A 20,068-nucleotide genomic window follows, 5' to 3' on the forward strand; every position below is an offset into this window, starting at 1 on the left:
CACTGTGGTTGGGGTATTAAGCTTCGATTGGCTGCATATGTCCAAATATGATGGGAAGATGAATTCTGAAGCACTGCTTAGATTTGACAACACTCAAAGGACATTACCGCACACCTAACAAGTACCTGGTCCTGGAGCTTCAATAACCTTCAACAAGCAGTGGGCATACCGGGGTCCAGCTTTTCTCAAGTTTCCAGGCTCCTCTGTGGACACTTTGCTACCTTACCTTCTTATTCTACATGGGCCCCCAAAATGCCCTGATGTAACTTACTTTCATGGCACCTCAAATGCATGAACTTGATTTCATTGGTACGTGGAGGTTGGATTGGGGTGTGGAGCACATGACATAATTTACTTTGATCTAAACACCCACCAGGATGTCCCTAGGCCCTGCTATACCTGGGGGAGGGTACAGACTGTCAGAGGAGGGTATGGACAGGCAAAGGCCCCAGCCTGGCTCTCAGCTGCATCTCTTCTGGTCTGCACCACACAGGAGGGCAGGGCCAAGCCAACCATTCCTGCTTCTCCCGCCTCTGGTTATCTTTCTGCTCCTGGATGGGCTTCTTCTCCCCAAGGATGAATTCTATCCCACCTCAGTCAACACCTCCTCCGTGAAGCTGTCCCCCAGCTTACCCAGTAAGAGTAGCCTTTCCTTTGTATGCTGGTGGTGGTGATTTAGTCGCTAAGTCCCGTCTGACTCTTGCAACCCCATGGACTGTGGCCTCTCAGGCTCCTCGGTCCATGGGATTCTCCAGGCAAGAGTACTGGAGTGGGGTGCCATTCCTTCTCCAGGGGATCTTCCTGACCCAGGGATCAAACCCAGGTCTCCTGCATTGCAGGCAGATTCTTTTACCAACTGAGCTATGAAGGAAACCCTTCTTTTGTGTAACTACCCATAATATGCACTTGTATTTATTTTATAACCTTACTGCTAACTACTCCAAGATGTGCATTCTGGTTCTGCCTCATAGCATCTACCTGCAACTGTTCCAGGCCTCAGTTTCCTCACCTGTAAAATGGGGGTCATTATATCTACTCCATTATATCTCATGGAGTTGCAATGAGAATTTTAGGAGTTAATGTATGAAAAATACCAGCAGAGTCAGGGATGCAAAGTCTTCAATACATGATGCACCTTATTATGACTCTTAAAAACATAAGATCCTTGACAAGCTCCACTGATCAGAACTTACGAGTGAAGGACACCCCTGGAGGCCCAGTGGTTAAGAGTTCACCTTGTGACACGGAATACAGGCTCCAGCCCTGCTCAGGGGCCTGAGATCCCACACACCATGGAGCTGCTAAGCCCGGATGCTGCAACTCCTGACGCCTCGCACCAGAGGCTGTGCGCCACAATGAAAGAGCCTGCGTGACACAGCAGAGGCCCCACGTGCTGCAACTATGACCTGATGCAGCCAAATCAGTTAATTAAAAATAAAATTATCAACCAAGACTGTACTGAGTGAGTTCAGTAGCATCAGCAGGAGATGGGGAGGCAGGATGCTGGGACATGAGCTGCCCTTGACGAGCAGGGTCTAGTGTGAGAAGTGAAGCCAAAGTGTCAGTTGCTCAGTTGTGGCCAGCTCATTGTGACCCCAAGGACTGCAGCCTGCCAATTGACAGGACAGACTGGCAGAGTGGGTGGCCATTCCCCTCCTCCAGGGGGTTTTCAGAAGAGCTCAATGCACTCAATAGGAGAGAGGAGGAAAGGGTGGCCAGGCAAACGGCACAGAGGGAAAACCTGACCTGGGTCAGGCAAGCAAGAGTGCCCCAGGCTGAAGGAAGAGTAAGTTAGAGTGGGGAGCGGTAGGAGCGATGCCCAGACACGTGCAAAAACTGGTGTGTTTAGGGAACTAGTAAGAGCCTGGAGTAGCTCAACAAAGTGCAGTGAAAGTGGTGGGGGGCACGCAGGAGCACAGAGGAGACCTTGTTTGCTCCAGAAAGATGTTTGATGCTTTTTAGACCATGAGGAGCCACTGGGGAACACTTTAGAATGAGGACTGTGGCCTGGATGGGATGATCATCTCTGTGTGTGGGTAAAGACTTAACAACTGGCTGAAAAATGCATTCATAGCCATAGCTACCTTTGTCACACCTTCTACTGATGGAAAGCAGACACAAGAAAAGTATGGTCCAGGGGCCAGTCGCCTGGTTTTGTAGATATAACATTATAGCAAAGCCTGACCACTCACTTACACATCACCTCTGGCTGCTTTCCTACTACAAGAGCAGAGCTGAGATGGGCAGAGGCAACTGAGACTGTAGGATCTAAAATGTTTACCCCCTGGTCCCTTAAGGAAAAAAAATGTCAACTTTCTAAAAAGATGTGTAGCGCAGTTTCCAAACAATACTAGAATATAAAATACTCTTTACCATAAATTCCCTACAGTCAACTGATTCTCACAAAATACTTTTGTTGACTTTTCTCTGAGCTCCTGCCTGAGTGGCCTAAGTATGGCTGCAGCTGATAAATGAGTGGATTTTCAACCCGAACGCGAGGTGATATTTTCATGTACACGGAGCAGGGAGATGGAAGCAAGACACGAGGCGCACAGGAGCCCCACCTCCTCATCAGTGATGCGAGAGGCTTCGCTGTTGATTCACGTAACTTTTGAATACTGGAGGGATATCTTTCTTTAATTTCTTGCACTATTCACAATGAAACTGCTGCAGACTTGATGCCTATTTAAATTTAATCTGCATGATCAACATGCTCTCCATCACTTTCTTAAATCTGGAAAATCAACCAAAAAATAAATCCTGGAAATTTTTAGGTTCAAGATGGTGACATAGGAGGGTCTTCAACTCATGGGCACACCAAATCTAAAACTACATAGGGGACAATTCCCTCTGGAAAAAGTCCGGAAACGAGCTGAGCAACTCCTACACAGCAAGTGAATGAGAAATCACACACTGAAGCTGTGGGGAGAGGTTGAGCAACCATCTGATCGCAAACCCTACCCCCCGCATGGCGATGCAGAATCAAGTGGAAACACCAGCTTCTCCTGAGAAGCAAAGAGTTTGGATGCCACATCTGGCAACTTCCACTTGAGATATGGGACCCCCAAATGTCTAGCTTTGAAAGCCAACAGTGCTTGCATCCATGAGACCTGCAAGGCTATAGGAAACGAATGGTTCTTAAAGGGCCCACGTGAACTCACCATGGCTAAACCCCAGGGCCCAGAGCAGACAGCAAACAGAAATTCACTCAGTCTTTCTGTGAAAGAGGTCTATTTGTTTATCTTGAAGCTTTGATCTAAAGGGCAGGCTTCAAATTTAACACAGATCTTGAGATCAACTGCAATACTATCCAGGGACTGGGAGGCCAGCAGAGGCCATTTTTGCAGTCTCCCTCTGCTTCATGCTGCCGGCATCTCCCTGAAGTTAAAAGATGCTTTCTCCTTGGAAGGAAAGCTATGACAAACCTAGACAGTGTATTAAAAAGCAGAAACATCACTTTGCTGACAAAGGTCCATCTAGTCAAAGCTATGGATTTTCCAGTAGTCATGTACAGATGTGAAAGTTGGAACCATAAAAAATGCTGAGAGCCAAAGAATTGATGCTTTTGAACTGGGGTGTGGGAGAAGACTCTTGAGAATCCCTTGGACTGCAAGGAGATCAAACCAGTCAATCCTAAAGGAAATCAACCCCGAATATTCATTGGAAGAACTGACATTGAAGCTCCAATACTTTGGCCACCTGAAGTGAAGAGCCGACTTACAGGAAAAGACTCTGATGCTGACAAAGACTGAAGGCAAGAGAAGAGGGCGACAGAGGATGAGATGGCTGGATGGCATCACTGACTCAATGGACTTGAGTTTGAGCACACTCCAGGAGGTGGTGAAGGACAGGGAAGCGTGACGTGCTGCAGTCCATGGGGTCTCAAAGAGTCGGACACGACTGAGAGACTGAAAACAACAGCAATGTCCTGGAAAGGAGCTGATGCACATACATGGCACCCTGGCTTTTGTGGCTGCCAGCCAGGGGACACCCCTTGATTGCCTGGCTCTGGTAGCCAGCAGGGCATCTTTCAGAGGTTCCATGGGACTGCAACAAACAGAAAAATAGTTCTTAACAGGCTGTCCCCCAAGGGCATAGCACAGAGGCAGCAACAGAAAGACCCAGTCTTACCCTGTAACAGCGATGGTGATTTAGTCACTCAGTCGTGTCCATCTCTTCGCAACCCCATGGACTGTAGCCCACCAGGCTCCTCTGTCCAAGGGATTCTCCAGGCAAGAATACTGGAGTGGCTTGCCATTTCCATCTCCAACTTAAAGAGCTGCTGCCTGAGGGTCCCGTTTCCAGTCAGTCTCCATCTGGTTCTGACTAGATCCTTTCCATTGAGACCCTGACAGGTCTTGGCACACCTTCAACTACTAGAAACCACAAACACACAGCAGGCTGCCCAGACAACCACACAGGTGTGAGGGGCAACCGAGAGCTCAGGCAGGGTAGAGCATCAGGTTTCATCAAGCTGTTTTTTCTAACACATAGAAACCAATACAGAGAAGCAAGTAAAATGAAGACACAGAGGAACATGTTCCAAATGAAAGAACAAGACAAAAAACTTCAGAAAAAGGCCTTAATTAAGTAGAGATAAGTAATTTACCTAAGGAAGATTTCAAAATAAGTCATAAATGTGTTTACTGAGGTCAGGAGAACACTGCCTGAACAAAGCGAGAATTTCAATAAAGAGGGAATAAAAATAAGTACCAAGCATAAATCCCAGAGCTGAACAATATAATAACTGCAGTGAAAACTCCAAAAGAGGAGTTTCAACAGAAGACTAATGAAACAGAAGAAAGGATCAGTGAACTCAAAAGACAGGGCAGTGGACTCACTTCGAGCAGCAAAAAGAGAAAAGGAATGAAAAAGAGTAAGGGGCACAACCAATATTTGCATTATAGGAATTCCAGGAAGAGAAGAGAGAAAGGGATAGAAATCTTAGTTATGAAATAATGGCTGAAAACTTCACTAACCTCAGGAAGGAAACAGACACCCAGATCCACGAAGCTGCAAAAGTTTCAAATAAGATGAATCCAAACAGACTCACACCAACATACATTATAATTAAATCCTCAAAAGTCAAAGACAAGGGCTCAATCTTGAAAGCAGCAAGAAAAAAAGCAATCTGTTATGCACAAGGTAACTTCCATATGACCGTGAGCACATTTTTCAGCAGTAACTTTTCAGGCCAGAAGGGAATGGCATAATATATTCAAAGTGCTGAAAGAAAAAAAAAAACAAAAAAATCCCCAAAAAACTGTCAACCAGAATTCTTCAGAATTGAAGGAGATAAAGAGTTTTACACATAAAGAAACATTGAAGGAGCTCGTAACAACTAGACTGGCCTTGGGCTTCTCTGCTAGCTGAGCTGGTAAAGAATCTGCCTGCAAAGAAGGAGACCCTGGTTTGATTCCTGGGGCAGGAAGATCCCCTGGAGAAGGGATAGGTTACCCACTCCAGTATTCTTGGGATTCCCTGCTAGCTCAGTTGGTAAAGAATCCGCCTGCAATGTGGAGACCTGAATTTGATTCCTGGGTTGGGAAGATCCCCTGGAGAAGGAAAAGGCTGCCCACTCCAGTATCCTTAGGCTTCCCAGATGGCTCAGATGGTAAAGAATCCGCCTGCAATGTGGGAGACCTGGGTTCGATCCTGGGTTGGGAAGATTCGCTGGAGGAGGGCATGGCAACTATTCAGCATTCTTGCCTGGAGAATCCTCACAGACAGGTCCCTGGCGGGCTACAGTCCTTGGGGTGGCACACACAACTGAGTGACTAAATACAGCACAAACGGGCCCTAGAAGAAATGCTAAAGACACTTCTTAAAGGTGAAACAGAAGAGCTCTAATTAGTAGGAAAACAAAGTATATATCTCACTGTTGAGAGTAATATACAAAAAACAGTCTAATGTTGTAAAGGTGGTAGACTGTCACTTATAAAAGACAAAAGTAATAAAAATAACTATAACTAAAATAATTTGCTAATAAATACATATGATAAAAGGATGTTGAACAGTCACATTCAAAAGAATAACAACTGACCACTATTTTACATTCCACAAAAAATCAACTCAGAGTGGATTGAGGACTTGAATTTAAGACCTGAAGCCATGAAAACATAGGAAGCAAGCTCCTTAACACTGGCCTTGGTGAAGATTTGTAAAAAAATCTGCCACCAAAGCAAAAGCAACTAAAGCATAAATAAACAAGACGGACTGCATCACACTAAAAGCTTCTGCACAGCAAAGGAAACCATCAACCAAATAAAAAGGCAGCCTGCTATAGGGGAGAAAACATTGCACATCTGATAAAGGGCTAATATACAAAATAAAGAACACATGTAACTTAATAGCAAAAAATAAATAATCCAATTAAAAAATGGGCAGAGGATCTCTCTAGATATTTTTGCAAAAGAGATATACAGATGACCAACAGGTTTACAAATAGGTGCTCAATGACACTAATCATCAGGTAAATGCAAATCAAAACCACAACAAGATATCAACTCATATCTGTTAGAATCGCTATTATCAAAAAGATAAGAAACATCAAGTGTTGGCAAGGATATGGAGAAAAGGGAACCCTTGTGTGCTGTTGGTGAGAATGCAAATTGGTACAATCACTTTGGAAAACAGTATGAAGATTCCTCAAGATATTAAAAATGAAACTATCATATGATCCAGAATTCCACTTCAGGGTATTTATTCTGAGGAAATGAAATCACTCTCTTGCAAAGATACATGCATCTTCATGCTCTCTGTGGCATTATTTACAATAGGCAAGACGTGGAAACAACCTATGTGTCTGCTAATGAATGAACGAAGAAAGAAAATCTGGGAATGAATAAAGATAACCCAGGGAAGCCCAAGAATAGTCTATCCCTTCTCCAGGGCATCTTCCCAATCCAGGAATCAAACCGGGATCTCCTGCATTTATATATACAATGGAATATTATTCAGCTATAATAAAGAAGGAAATTCTGCCATTTGCAATAACTGGACCTTGAAGCATTATGACAAGTGAAATAATTCAGAGAAGGACAAATACTATGACATCTCTTATATGTGGAATCTAAACACAAAAAGCCTGATCTCATATCTGCAGAGAACAGACTGGTGGTTGCCAGAGGCGGGGGGTTGAAAGGTGGGTGAAATGAGTGAAGGTGATCAAAAGATACCAGCTTTCAGTTATGAGGTAAGCAAGTTCTGGGGATATATGTCTAGCATACATTCATAATACTGTATGGTGTATTTGAAATTTGCTAAGAGAGTAGATCTTAAATTTTCTCATCAAAAGAAAAACAATTTCCAACTGGGTGGTGATGATGTTAACTTACTGTGTTGATAATTTTGCAATGTATGTCTATCAAATCATTATGCTGTTCACTTAAAACTAATACAGTGCTATTTGTCAGTAATGTCTCAGTTTTAAAAAGCTGAGCCAATGCAGATAAAGCTTGGCTTTATCTAGATTAAGTCACACATGTAAAGTTTTTTTATTTTTATCCATATAAACCATGTCTTTCCTGAGCATTTTTCCTGCAATGAATTTCTCTGTTCAGAATTTTCCAAAGGTATATGATGCTGTAGAAAGGTTTTTAAGATGAGAGTAGTTAACAAATACTTGAATATAAATTAAAACATTCTTTGGAGGGAGAGGGAGTTCCCTGTTTTCACCACAATAATATTAAGAAGAGCACTTAAAATAATAAACTGCTTTTTTTTAAAAGTCCTGATTTATAGCATTTACTGATTTCCTTGGTCTAAAAATATTCCCACCATTGCTGTTTGAAGCTACCAACATGATATCACTGAACATGGCTTGGGAAGATGTGAGCTACTTTCTGTTGCACTTCCCCCATGCAGGTAAAAGAAATATAAGTAACCTCAAGAGCATAGATAATAGTAAAATGTAGTAACACTCAATAAGTTGTAGACTTTTGAGTACTTATTACCTGTTTTAAAAGTTTAACAGCATGATTCTGTGATTTAATTTTAATAATGACTCACAAAGCTCCAGAAAATTAAACGGTCAGCTCTCATGAGCCTGTATGAGGCAGTCCCTGCATACCACTAAGTGGAGACAGAGAGAGCAGCCAGGACGCTCGTGCAAGACAACCATGCTAGTGCAAGAGGCCACCATGGGATGAGATGAGTGGGGCCGGCAGGGAGAAGAGGGCATGAAGTCAAGAGCTGCGAGGAAGACACAGCCTTCAGAACGAAGTGGCTTCAAGAATGCAGGGAGATGAGGAAAGTAAAGGTGCTCTGAAGTTGATTCCCGGGTTGGGGGTGGTGGGTCTGAGTGGAAGGGGTGGTCCCGTTAGCTAAGCCAAGGATTTCAGCTCATGGGGTAAAACGTGGTAACTGCATTCTCATCCATCCTGTCTCTTCTACAGGCCACAGTGCTGGAAGGTCGTTGCTGCTTACTGAATAGAGGAATGAATGCCCAGCTTAGGCAGACCACAGGCCCCAGACTGAAAAGTTCTCAGTGTAAAGTGAAGTAATTCCTCCAGAGGAGGCAGCCACCAACTGTTGCTCTGGGAAAAGAACAATGTCCTATCAATTGCTAATACTCATAAATTGCATAAAAACAGGTTAAGTAAAACTTTAACCTAAATCAGGTCTCAGTTCAGTCGCTCAGGCGTGTCCTAGAGTGAAGTCAGGTCTAAGGTAACGTAAAAACCTCTTGTGCTGAATTATTTTAAGTCTCCACAGTGAGCAGATATTGCTCACTTAGAAAATATATATCTATCATGAGTGTGAATGACACCAATCATCCAAAAATGCAGCCTTGGGAATTTTAGTTAAACTTTGAGAGGAAAGCCCTTCTTCTCAAAGACCAACAGAGAATTTCCTCTTTAAATACTAGTTGTCTTAAATGTGTCAGAGATCAAGAGGCAACATTAATGTTTAAGAAATAGCTCAGCTGTGTCTGTTTGCCATTGATCAGCAAACCAGGTCATCTGACTGTTCTGAAGCCAGACGGATTTGTCTTCCTGTCTGGGCCTTGGTACTGGGGCGCCAAGAATGGGGCAGGCTGTCCCAGGTGCGTGGGCAGGGGGTCTCGCACAGAGGGAAACCAGATTCCCGGCTTGGACTCAGGAATTCCTCCCCCTCTGACTTTCCCATCCTCTGCCTCCTGGCTGTCCCCACCACAGGCTAGCTTGCTGGTGCTAAGTCGCTTCAGTCGTGTCTGACTCTTTGCGACCCCGTGGACTGTAGCCCACCGGGCTCCTCTGTCCATGGCTTCTCCAGGCAGGAATCCTGGAGTGGGCTGCGGTGCCCTCCTCCAGGGGATCTTCCCAACACGGGGATCAAACCAGCATCTCTTATGTCTCCTGCTGGCAAGTGGGTTTTGTTTTTTTTTGTTTTTTTACCACTGGCGCCACCTGGGAAGCCCCATAAATACCTCCTGCTGTGGAAGAGGGAACTGGATGAGGGCTAGCAGGGCAAAGGTGTCCCATTCCAGCGGAGGGCACACAGCCCCGGGCCCGCTGCCCACAAGGGACGGTGCGCCCGCGTCCACCCGAAACGAGGCAGCGTCCTCTCCCTGGTGTCGGTGCAGGCACACGTGCCCAGAATATTCTCGGTCCCTCCTCCCCCTGTCAGCCCCCTCTCGGCTTCAGCCTCTGCGGCCTCTCGAAGCTCGCCGTGCCCAGCGCCAGGCCTAAGGCCCCCTCTCCCTCCTGCGAGCCACGGCTTCCCCACGCTGCATCTTCAGCATCCTGCCCTGTTCCCCGTTGGGAGCTCCGGGGTGTCCTACCCTGAGACACCCCTCGGATACGCACCCCTCGCTGCTCAGGGTTTTGGCTGCTCCAGTGTGGTTTCTCAGGAAAAGCTGTGGTTTTGCAACACTAGAGGCCTTTCTTTAAATAGCTCCGTGTAAATATGTACTAAAGCTAAATGGAAAAATTGTGTTTACTTAGTGGCTTTACTAAATCTATCGACAAATATTTGGGGCACCTACTGTGAGTCAAGTGCATCTGTGCAGACGCGGTACTGCAGTGACGCAGCGATGACATAAAGGACGTCTCTAACCGTGAGCAGCCACGCTCAGGGATGACTCCAGTCGTGTTTCCAGCGGCAGGGTCCTTCTTCTCCTGCTTCCTTTTAAGAATTCACACTTGGATACGCACCATGGGAAAACACAGCAGATACTCTTCGTAGCAGCGTGTGATATGTGTACAGATCAAAACTCTACATGTAATAAATAATAACTTGGTACCAGACAAGGCTGTCCCTTTGATTTCCTATACCTTCTGAATGTTACTGCATTAGGGAGTAAAAGTTAGCTTTCAAAATACTTCCCTGATATCTACCAGGCATGCGCAGTGGCCCAAGGTGAGAACTGACCCACAGCACATAGATGATACAGAAAAACAGTGTCACCATCACCCTCACCGTGGAGACAGAGGAGGCAGGCAGGTTCAGGAAGATTCTTGGAGGGGAGAGAACCTGGGTTGAAGGAAGCTGCAAAGGCTCTACATCATTCAAAACTGGGTGACACAGATAATCCAGGCAATACTCACTTAAAGAGGACATATATTACATATCTGGGGGAGAGAAATGGGCTAGATGATCTTCCCAACAACTCTGTGATTCTGTGTTCTTATGGGCAGGAGAAGTGCATCTCAGATATATTTGCCGCAAAAGGCATCAGTATAGAAAGTGAGGATAAAATCAACACACTAATAAAATCCAAGTAAGCATTAGTTGGATGCTGAGGTCCTTGACAGACCAGAAACTTGAAGAATGTATTTTTAGGATGCAGAAGTATAATGGTGTTATAAATACAAAGAGGCATCAGTAATAAATGCATTGAGGCTATGGAAAAAATTCTCCCCACCTTGTTTCTATGGATACATTTTCTATGTTAACACAGGAAATAGAAAACAAAAAACCCCCATGTGACACATCTTAAATAGTGGGAACTTAGGATGCACTGAAAACATGTTTTTATCACCGGAGATCAGCAGTGACTAGAAACAGCAAGTGACTCTCCCCATCTTTCTCTCCTGGCTCCCTGCACCAGCCACACTCTTCCTGTCTTACAGAGAGTGCGGTGGGATGGGGCTGTCTGAGCATGAAGCCCCTGTTCCGTGCATATTGGGGGTAAGCACCCAAATCATGCAGATGTCTATCAGCTGGGCCGCCTGCCTGGAGGGGCCGGATGGGGGAGACTAGAGGTCAGGGCAGCAAGGGGCGAGGCACACCCAGAGAAGGCCGGCCTGAGGGTGGGAGCTCTGGGGCCGTGGGGGCAGTGGGTGGGGGGAGGGGGCCCTGGCTCCCCACTGTCTACCCTACAGCTTTGGAAAGCGACAGCTAGATTTCTGCGGCAGTTTGAGAACAAACAAAAGGTGACCCTTACACCATCCCAAACAGAAGTGTCCCTGGAGGTCTGCTTCAGCACCCGTCACGTCACGGGCAAGCACTCCTAGGGCCCTGGGAGGCCCGGTGAGTCTGCGCCAACTCGCTGCGGGAGCTGGACTGTGCGCACAGCCACACGGGCCCCCCATCGCCGCTGAGAGGGCGCGGGGAGCTGGGCCTAGGGTACGATTCAGCAGGGGAGGGAAGGGCCAGGCCACCAGCAGAAACATTGTGAGAACCACACATGCAGGCCACATATATAATTTTACATTTCCTAGTGGCTGCATTAAAAAATAAACAGGTGTAATTAGCTTAACATTTTAAGCACGGTATGTGCAAAATGTTATCGTTTCAACATGGAGTCATCATGCGACTGAGATATCTTTAATGAGCTAATCTATGTTCTTTCTTATACGAAGTTCCTGGAATCTCATAATGGTTCATGATGGTTCATGCTTCGAGAACGTTACCATTGGATGAGCTGCAGCTCAGTCTGGGACGGGCAGGTCTAGGGCATAAGCTGGGCAAACACGGAGCATGCTGGGGGTCGTCTGCCACACAGGATTCTGAGCCGCCTGGGTAACGGGCTTCAAGCTCAGGAGGGGAAAGCTGGAGGGCCAGAAGTGAAAACCAGCTCCTGCCTGTATCAAATCCAGAACAGCCTCTGCTCATCAACCTGTGATTGGAACTCACATAACAGAGTATTGAAACCATTTCTCTTAGCCAGTAGTGCTTAATCTTCAGAGTGAGTCAGAAGCACCTGGAAGGTTTATTAGAATGGATTGGCAGGGGCTTCCCTGGTGATCCAGTGGTTAAGAATCTGCCTGCCAATGCAGGGAACACAGCTTCGATTCCTGGACCGGGAAGATCCCACATGCTTCAGGAGAATGAAGCCCAGATGCCATAACCACTGAAGCCCGCCTAGAACCCGTGCTCCTCAGCAAGAGAAGCCGCCGCAGTAAGAAGTTCACGCACTGCAGCTAGAGAGTCGTCCTCACTCACCGCAGCTAGAGAAAGCCCACACGCAGTAATGAAGAGCCAGCAGAGCCATAAATAGACAAACAGGTTGCCCGGGCCCACCCACTGAATTCTGATTCTGCAGTTGAGCTCTGTAAGTCTAACAAATTCCTGGAGCCACTACTGCTCCTGGGAACCACATTTAGATAACCACTGCTCTAGTCTAACCTCTGGCCAGTGAGTGACTTTCCAAGACAGCTTTTCCCACTGAAGGCTCAGTGTGCTTCTATTTGATTACCTCCCATGGTAGTGAACTCACTACCCACAAAGGCTACCAATTCCACTTCAATTCTAATAATTCTTTCCCACACTGAGCCTAATGTGATACCTTAAAACTCCCCACTGCTTCTGCCTTCAGGGCTCCATTTCTCCTTCCCCACTCAAATCTTCACAAGACTAAATCTTCACTAAACTAATCTTCCATTCCTTCTTCTCCCTCCCTGGCACTCTACATCCTTTGTATCTTGTTTTAGGTGATTATGGCAGGCTTAGTATTATGCATTATTATTACAGCAAAGTTCTATTCTCCCCCTAATCTTTACAACAATTTCAAGATTAAATAGTTTACTATAAAACATACAGTTACCCCTTGGCATCCATGGGACCCACCCCTGGTCGTCCTCCACCCCCATGGATATCAAAATCCACAGACATTCAAATCTCTTGTATAAAATGGCATGGTAGTGTGAACCCTGAAAAGCTTATCTCAAAGCAAGGTTTCATAACTGCAAACTTGGCCAATTCAGTCCCTATTTCTGCCTCTACTATCCCCAAAATAAGTCCCGTGTGTGAAGGTGCTTTTAAAGCAGGCACTTCCAAATGCTGGTCCCCATACTGATGTTAGTCTGTGAGGACGACTGCACACGTCTTCACTGACAGAAACAAAGACTCCACTAAGCCAAATGGATTCACATTAACTAGCTCTCCTTCATACAGAGATTATGTCCTTCCTATTTTCCAGGGCTGAAACAACCCTCCTGTCATGAGGGTGAGGAGGCGGTCCGTGCAGCTCCGAAGGCAGGAACTTCTCTTGTCCAGCTCTAGGAAGCCCTGTGCAAAGTCCAGGTCAAGCTGGTCTGTCTGCTCACAACCAGCCTATGTCCTGGAACGCTGATTAGTCAGAAAGCAGACCACCTCCTCCGAGACCGGCCATGACTTTCTCCTGCTATTACCCCATGGAACAAGGGAGTCTTTTCGGGAGCTGCTCATTGGGTGTGCTGTGCTTTTTGACTTCACAACAAAACCACTTCCTCTTATTGGACATGAGACACAAGCCTCTCCCAGAGGCTTTGCTGTGACTGCATGTCCCCCTCCTCCATGAGAAGAGGGACCAGGTGACAAAGTCCGACGGACATCACCAGCTGCCACACTCGCCCCAGGGCTTGAAGCCTGCCACTGGGGAGCGCTATGCTCCCCAGCAAGAGTACACAGAAGAACTACACAAAAAAAGATCTTCATGACCCAGATAATCACGATGGTGTGATCACTCACCTACTGCCAGACATCCTGGAATGCAAAGTCAAGTGGGCCTTCAGAAGCATCACTATGAATAAAGCTAGTGGAGGTGATGGAATTCCAGGTGATGGAATTGAGCTATTTCAAATCCTAAAATATGCCAGCAAATCTGGAAAACTCAGCAGTAGCCAAAGGACTGGAAAAGGTCAGTTTTCATTCCAATCCCAAAGAAAGGCAATGCCAAAGATTGCTCAAACTACCACACAATTGCACTCATCTCACACACTAGCAAAGTAATGCTCAAAATTCTCCAAGCCAGGCTTCAACAGTATGTGAACTGTGAACTTCCAGATGTTCAAGTTGGATTTAGAAAAGGCAGAGGAACCAGAGATCAAATTACCAACATCCTCTGAATCATTGAAAAAGCAAAAGAGTTCCAGAAAAACATCTACTTCTGTCTCACTGACTATGCCAAAGCCTTTGACTGTGTGGATCACAACCAACTGTGGAAAATTCTTAAAGAGACAGGAATACCAGACCACCTGATCTGCCTCCTGAGAAATCTGTATGCAGGTCAGGAAGCAACAGTTAGAACTGGACATGGAACAACAGACAGGCTCCTAACTGGGAAAGGAGTACATCAAAGCTGTATGTTTTCACCCTGCTAATTTAACTTATATGCAGAGTACATTATGTGAAATGCTGGGCTGGATGAAGCACAAGCTGGAATCAAGATTGCCGGGAGAAATACCAATAACCTCAGATATGCAGATGACACCACCCTTATGGCAGAAAGTGAAGAAGAACTAAAGAGCTTCTTTGATGAAAGTGAAAGAGGAGAGTGAAAAAGTTGGCTTAAAGCTCAACATTCAGAAAACTAAGATCATGGCATCTGGTCCCATCACTTTATGGCAAATAGATGGGGAAACAGTGGAAACAGTGTCAGACTTTATTTTTGGGGGCTCCAAAATCACTGCCCATGGTGACTGCAGCCATGAAATTAAAAGATGCTTGTTCCTTGTAAGAAAAGTTATGACCAACCTAGACAGCTTATTAAAAAGCAGAGATGTTACTTTGCCAACAAAGGTCTGTCTAGCCAAAGCTATGGTTTCTCCCGTAGTCATGTATGGATGTGAGAATTGGACTATAAAGCTGAGTGCCGAAGAACTGAACTGTTGTGTTGGAGAAGACTCTTGAGAGTCCCTTGGACTGCAAGGAGATCCAACCAGTCCACCCTAAAGGAGATCAGTCCTGGGTGTTCATTGGAAGGACTGATGCTGAAGCTGAAACTCCAATATTTTGGCCACCTGATGTGAAGAGCTGACTCATTAGAAAAGACCCTGATGCTGGGAAAGATTGAAGGCAGGAGGAGAAGGGGACGACAGAGGATGAGATGGTTGGATGGCATCACCGACTCAATGGACATGAGTTTGGGTAAATTCCAGGAGTTGGTGATGGACAGGGAGGCCTGGCGTGCTGTGATTCATGCGGTCGCAAAGAGTCGGACATGACTGAGCGACTGAACTGACTGATGCTCCCTGTATTCTAATGGCCAAGGCATGCAGAAATGAGAATGTGGGCTGCGCTGAACCTGGGCTCGGGGGTGGGCGCTATGGGGGAGGCAATGTGGAGACCCCCTCTGCTTTGACCAGGCCAGCTTAGGAAGAGCTGGTGTAAAGCTGGGATCCCGGAAGCCTCCTTCTGCTATACATATCTGACCACTGGACTGTGCTTTGCAGACCCCTGAAATCCCACAGGCATGGAGGGGGCCCTTCCAGGGGACTGGCAGATGGCCCATGACCTCAGAAAGTAGGAGATCAAAGAAAGAAAATAATCTTTTAGAAATGAGGTAGGCAAATTTTTTCTGTAAAGGGCCAGAGAGCATTTATTTTAGGATTTGCTGGCCACATGGCCTCCAGTGTACCTGCTCAATTCTGTTGTTCTAGAAGAAGAGCAGCCATAGGTGCCATGTAACCAAGAGTGAGGCTGTGAGCCAATCAAACTTTATTTACAAAGCAGGCCATGATTGGCCCGTAGCTTGCAGCCCTTTGTCCTAGAGGACACCTAAAGAACCCTAGCCAGCCTCATGCGGTCCTGCATTCTGTGCTTCTCTAGCACCCGGTTCACATCTCCCCACGCTGTGCTCTAGAAATGTGTCCTGTTTATCTGTCTGTGGACCCCATGGCTTCTGGAGCAGAGGCTGTGTCCCTGGAACCAGACAGAACAGCTGTTTAATATTAATACTTAACTGGGGAGAAAGTGTGAGCTGCAGAGGGAGCTGATGTTGACGGCAGACAAACCTCTCGGGGGCATTTCCAGCCTTTTGGAAAAGATTTACGGGAACAAGGGACTCTTCAGGAGCTGTTTATTAGGTGGGCTGTGCTTCTAGGAAAGATCCAGGAAAAAAAGATCTTGGCTGATGTCAAGCACCACCAGCAGACAGCAGCCTGGCTTCCAATTTCATCCTTTATTAAAATGCAGACCCATGGGTGGATTCTGACGTCAGGGCTAAACCCCAGAAAGCATTGCTACTGGAGCTGCCTGTAGATGGGCTGCTCCCACCCCCCAGGGAGCCTTCCTGTCACAGACCCAGCACTATTCACTGTAGCCTCCTTTGATGAGGAGGAAAAACACCATGGCTGGCCAGAGATATAAAAATCCTTTGTTATCGGAAAGTTGAGAGTGTCTCTCCAGGCCAGAGTAGCACCATTAGGTGACGTCAATGGCTCAGGACATCCGAGCCCCGCGTCTTCATCCTTCTCAGAACAGCAGCTAATTTATGGCAGTAAAGACATTTCTATTTCGAGCCTCAGAAAAGAGGAGGCGGCCCCTCTTCTTCTGCATCCCTAAGTCCTGTGCGAAGGGCTTGGCTCCACAGGAAGAGCTTACAGGTGGCCAGAAGCCAGGAGCGGGCCGTTCACGTCCACCCCAGCTCACCAACAGCTTGGGAACCTGCTAAGTGCCAGGCAGCACAGGCACACACAGACAAGAACAGCCCAAGGGCCCTGCTGGAGAGGAGAGGCCGGGAGGCACTTGGGGAGCATCATAAGGGTGGGCGTGGTGCGCAGCAAAGAAGGCACTTCAGGGGCTTGAGGAGGGAGCTGGAACTTGATGTCATTTGGGCTGGACCACGGACGGCTGGCAGAATTTGGGGACCTGGGGCTGCAGGGAGAATGACACCAGGAGACAGGGTCCCATTCACTAAAGCAGAAAGTGGCGAAGCAGGAGGAGCAAGGCCTGGCTAGCGGCGGAGGCCGCACCTGGTTTGGGATGTGGGCTGCCTTGACTCATTTATGAAAAGGCGTGAATGGGCTCCAGCGGGCCTGTGTCCTGCGCTGCGGTCTCACGGCCCGTACGCGGGCTTGCACTGCCTGGGTTCACTAGTGTGCCTCTGAAAGCCACCAGGATGTCCTACGGTTCTCCCTGCACCCACTGCACCTCTCAGTGGACCTCATCCTTCCGCCTGCAAGGTCTAAACCTGGCGGCTGAATTTTTTTTTTTAACCTACAAAAGTCAGTTCCCCTCCTTCCTCAGAGGTCTCCAAGGACTTGCTTCTCTGCATGGACTTCTGGTATTAACACATAACTGACTGGAGGTGTAGTAACCCCACAGGTATCAGTTTCTGCAAAAATCCCCCAGTCAATAATGAAAGCCGCTTGATTCCAGATGAAACCGTGCTGATGGAGGCATTTTTATGTCGAACTAAATCTTACAAAAAAGTACATGGTTGCTTTTGTTATTCTGGAATGCTTTTCTAACATTCTTAAGAAAGAAGAACAAAGCTGGAGGTGTCACACTTTGTTATTCCAAACTGTGCTACAAAGTCAGAGTAGTCAAGACAGCATGGTACTGGTATAAAAGCAGACACAGATCAACGCACCTATTGATGGAGATCAACAGAGTCCAGATATAACCCACATATATATGGTCAATTAGTTTATGGCAAAGAGGCCAAGAATGTACAAAGAGGAAAGAATAGTCTCTTTAGTAAATGGTGCTGGAAATTAACTAGCCACATGGGGAAGAATGAAACTGAGTCATTATCTTACCATTCACAAAAATCTACTCAAAATTGATTATAGTCTTGAACATAAGACCTGAAATCATGGAACTCTAGAAGAAACCATAGGAGATAAGCTCCTTGACTTTGGTCTTGGCAGTGATTTTTTGACACCAAAAGCAAGGGCAAAAAAAGACCCCAAAAATAAATAATTGGGACTGCACAGAGTCATCAACAAAATGAAAAGATATCATATCAAATGGGAGAAAGTATTTGTAAATCACATCGTTGATAAGGGAATTAGCATCTAAAAAATATACAACTCAATAGCAATAGCAAACAAACAATCCAATTAAAAAAGTGCACGGAGGATTCAAATAGACATTTTTCTAAAGAAGACTTCCAGGTACACAAATAGGTTTTCAACCTCACTAATTATCAGGGAAATACAAATCAAAACCATATGAGATATAAACTCACACTCACTAAAATGGCTATTACCAAAAAGTAAATAAAATGCAAACAACAGGAGTTGTCCAGGACGCAGAGAAAAGGGAACCCTTGTGCACTGCTGCTGGGAATGTAAACTGGTGCACTATGGGAAATAGCAGAGAAGTTCTTAAAAAAATTAAAAAGGGGACTACCATATGATCCAGAAATTCCATTCCTGGGTATTTATGCAAAGGAAATAAAATCACTAGCCCTAAAAGATTTATACACCCCATGTTTACTGCAGCATTATTTACAATAGCTGAGACACGGAAACAACCCAAGTGTCCGTGGATGGCTGAATGGATAAAGAAAATGTGGTTTCTATACATACAATGAAATACTATTTAGCCATAGGAAAGAAGGAAATCTTGCCATTTGAAACAACACGGATAGACCTCGAGGGCACCACGGTAAGTGAAGTAAGTCAGGTGGAGAAAGACAGACACGACATGCCATCATTTATATGCAGAATCTAAAACAAAAACTCAAACAAATACAGACAATAGTTTGGTAGTTGCCAGAGGTGGCGGTGGGGTGGGTGAAAGGGCTGCAGGAGGTCAAAAAGCACAAGCTTCCAGTTATAACAAGTAAGTCCCGAGGATGTAGTGTATGACGCGGATTACGGTTAGTAATGCCATGTTGCATATTTGAAATTTGCTAAGAGTTGGTATTAAACATTCTCATTAAAAGAAAAAACTTGTAATTATGTGTGGTGATAGATGGTAACCACACTTACTGTGGTGATCACTTCACAATATATACAAATGCTGAATCATTAGTTTCTAAAGAAGCATGGGCATGGATACCTTCCAAGGGTCTACATACCAGCTGGAAGCTCACTGTACTCCGCCTGTGTCCTCGGAAGCCACCTTCTCACTGGGAGAAGCCCAGGAATCTTCAGTCTGCAGTTCCTAGTTTACCTCCTTGCCTGGCCGGGCTTCCTCCTCATCCCAGTTACCTCCCAAGTCTCCGACACGTTACCCGAAAAGGCATTATGCCCCGAAGCCCTTCATATCCTTCACAGACACTGTCCCTTCATTTAAAATCTTCATACAAGTCAAAGGCCATGTTTGAAGGTTTTCAAAAATAGATCACACACACACACACACACACATACACACACACACAGTGGAATACTATTCAGCCATAAAAAAGAATGAAATCTTGCCATTTGCAACAACATGGATGGACTTTGAGGGTATTATGTGAAGTGAAATAAGGCAGAGAAAGACTATGATATCACTTATATATGGAATATAAAAAATAAAATGAACGAACAAAAAAGAAAGACTCAGGTATAGAGAACTAGTGGTTACCAGTGGGAAAAAGGAAGGGAGGAGAGCAAAATTGGGCAGGGGATTAAGAGGTATAAATTACTATGTATCAAATAAATAAGCTACATGGATATATAGAACAACACAGGGATTATAGGCAATCTTTTATAACGATAAATGGACTATAACATTTAAAAAATTGTGAATCACTATGTTGTACTGAAACTTACATAATATTGCACATCGAGTATATCTAAATAAATAGATTTTTATTAAAAAATAGACCATTGGTAATTAAGTTTGTTGAATAGTTTTTAATCAACAAACTTTAAAGCATAAAGTGAAAATACGCACAATCCAGTACTAAAGTATAAATCAAAAACAAAAAAAATGCCAACACCATTGCTGTTTTCTATGATAAAACTACCTAAATAAAGTTCCTAAATACAGCAACTTATTAAAA

The 20,068-nt window shown here is 45.4% G+C and overlaps 1 protein-coding gene across 7 annotated transcripts in view; it reads right to left on the bottom strand.

Annotated features, from left to right (window-relative positions):
• The window catches only part of PDE8B (phosphodiesterase 8B), a 330,100-nt gene that overhangs the window by 47,235 nt on the left and 262,797 nt on the right, over window positions 1-20,068 (bottom strand). The gene's annotated exons all lie outside the window — the stretch shown is intronic.

This window comes from Cervus elaphus, chromosome 12 (genome assembly GCF_910594005.1).
Source record: "Cervus elaphus chromosome 12, mCerEla1.1, whole genome shotgun sequence".
Taxonomy (NCBI): domain Eukaryota; kingdom Metazoa; phylum Chordata; class Mammalia; order Artiodactyla; family Cervidae; genus Cervus; species Cervus elaphus.